The sequence below is a fragment of the Neomonachus schauinslandi genome, chromosome 4 (assembly GCF_002201575.2).
Source record: "Neomonachus schauinslandi chromosome 4, ASM220157v2, whole genome shotgun sequence".
Lineage (NCBI taxonomy): Eukaryota > Metazoa > Chordata > Mammalia > Carnivora > Phocidae > Neomonachus > Neomonachus schauinslandi.
The window spans coordinates 55521936-55524572 of record NC_058406.1 but is presented as its reverse complement, the minus strand read 5'-3'; the positions used below and the strand labels follow the sequence as shown (position 1 = coordinate 55524572).

General features: G+C 41.1%; 1 pseudogene; it reads left to right on the top strand.

Moving 5' to 3' along the window:
- The first annotated feature begins 1160 nt into the window (after nucleotides 1–1160).
- LOC110570165 lies at nucleotides 1161–1912 on the top strand (annotated as a pseudogene).
- The last annotated feature ends 725 nt before the right edge of the window (nucleotides 1913–2637 follow it).

Genomic DNA, 2637 nt, shown 5'->3' with positions numbered 1-2637 from the left:
TATTCCATCCAAAAAACTATGTATGAAGAATCAGGAATTTTAGCTGAAGGAAAAAACAATTATGTTTCTACCAAAAGAGTATAATTGCATTTATAGCAATTAAATAATTCCTTCTAACAGTTTGACCAGGTAGAGATTTAGAAGATCACACTTTTAAAAGCCCAGCTGCATCTATTTAAATTGGTTGTATGAATAATTAAAATACAAAAATCGTACTTAGCAGTTCTTAAGTAACCTACAATACATCCCCCTCCAGTATACCCCCTACACAAACTGCCAACCCACCTATGTTTGGCACATTTCCATGGAAACTGCCATGCCATTTAACTGCTGGATTGTGTTTTTAATATGGTGATTTAACATTTTCCATGTGGGTTAAACTGGATACAAAAAGCTGCAACAGCTTAGTCATGTAGGATAAATTTTATGAAATTTTCAGTAGTTGCACTAAGCCATTTTTCTTCATAATTTTTCAAGAGATTTATTGCTAAAATCAAGAGTTTAGCTCAGGATGGTACTTGAAATGTGTTTGTCTCCTAGGGGAGATTTTTTTTTTTCCAAAATGGCTGTTTAGCTTTTGGCATTTTCTCAACCTTAGAAAGAGAGAGTGATGGGATATAGTTCGAGGTCTGGCAGAAGGTGTCAAAATTGCAGATGTAGAACCAAGAGTCTGATGCTAATGAAGTAGGATGGAAAAGTAGTTAAAAGAACTTCCTGGGTTGCCTGGGTGGCTCAGTTGATTAAGCGACTGCCTTCGGCTCAGGTCATGATCCTGGAGTCCCAGGATCAAGTCCCACATCGGGCTCCCTGCTCGGCAGGGAGTCTGCTTCTCCCTCTGACCCTCCCCCCTCTCATGCTCTCTCTCTCTCATTCTCTCTCTCAAATAAATAAATAAAATCTTTAAAAAAAAAAAAAGAACTTCCTGAATGCTGGCAGTAAGACTGGTTATTTCAGAGCATGCCTGGGGATCCCACAAATCTGTCTCTTAAATCAACAGTGTTTCAAAGAAACAAACCTGGGAACTTCCTTTCGTCCAGCCTCTGACTACCGTCCAACCTCCTATTCAGTTGTAACCTTGAAGACCAGCTAACACCATTTGTGTGTGTGTGTGTGTGTGTGTGTGTGTGTGTGTGTGTGAGATTAGCTCCTTGTTGCCATCAATGAGCTCCTAGATTTGTCAGAATTATTTCGTCAATGTGGAGGCTACCATCAGCTGCCTGTTGAACATGCATCCCTAAGCCATTTTTCCTCAAAATTTTTAAAGAGATTTATTGCTGAAATCAAGAGTTCAGCTCCTATAATTAAAATAAAATAAAAATCAGGGTGCCTGGGTGGCTCAGTCGTTAAGCATCTGCCTTTGGTTCAGGTCATGATCCCAGGGTCCTGGGATCGAGCCCCGCATCAGGCTCCCTGCTCAGCGGGAAGCCTGCTTCTCCTTCTCCCACTCCCCCTGGTTGCGTTCCCTCTCTCGCTGTGTCTCTCTTTGTCAAATAAATAAATAAGATCTTAAAAATAAAATAAAATAAAAATAAAAGGGCCTCCTATAATTATTTCTTTCTGGGCTTCTATTTAGACCATGAGGATATGACTGTGGAAGGTGCCCAGAGTCTCTTAAAGAGACATTCTCTTCCAGAACATGCGAATGTTGCACCCAGAGTGGAGTGAAACTATGGATGCCATGGAAGCTGCCATGACCTTGGAGAAGAACCTGAAGCAGGCCTTTCTAGATCTGCATGCTCGGTGTTCTGCCCACACAGACCCCTATCTCTGTAACTTCCTAGAGAGCCACTTCCTAGATGAACTGGTGACACTTAACAAGATGGGTAACCACCTGACTAATCTCTGTAGGCTGGCCAATCCCCGGGCTGGGCTGAGTGAATATCTCTTTGAAAGCATGACTAGAAGCCTCTAAACCTCAACAGCCTTTGAGGGGTCCCGCTGCATCCCCCTGGTGTCAGAGTCTCTGCTTGAGCTTCTCCCTGCAGTCAACTAGGCAGCTCTTTAACCACTCTGTAGCCCTCTGCCAAAATGTGGGATCAAATGAAAATAATAAATATTTTTGCAGCAGGAAAAAAGATGATAAAAAGATGGTTATTTCTAAATCACCTGCAGAAATTTTTAAAAATACAGATTTAAGTCCCATCTCCTGCCCATTCCAAAAATTCTGATTCCACTGGCCTGGAATGACCGTTGGAAATCTATATGATTTTCATGCATCCTATGTTATTCCAATCTTGTCCACTTTGGTAACCATTTCTTTCCAGCAGTGAACACTAAAGTATGATCCCCAAACCACTTGCAAATGATCACACAGGGAAACTGCTAAAAATTCAGATTCCTGGCTTCCCTTTCTGTCCTGGTATATCACAAAAAAGGGCTAGAGCAACAAGAATCTGAATTTTTGACAGGCATCCCCTGGGAAACTCATAAAACTGAAAAATTTTGCCATGGGGTTATATTAATTAAGGAGCCTCCTTTTAGAAATGAGCAGTGGAAACCCAGAAAAAAAATTAGGTGACTTAACCAAAGACACACAGTTAATCCAATAAAAATGTCCAGTTATTCTTGGGTACTCTGGGAACAGGACTCATCTGTGTTCAAAAACATTTGATGAGTATGTTTGTGACTGGCTATCTT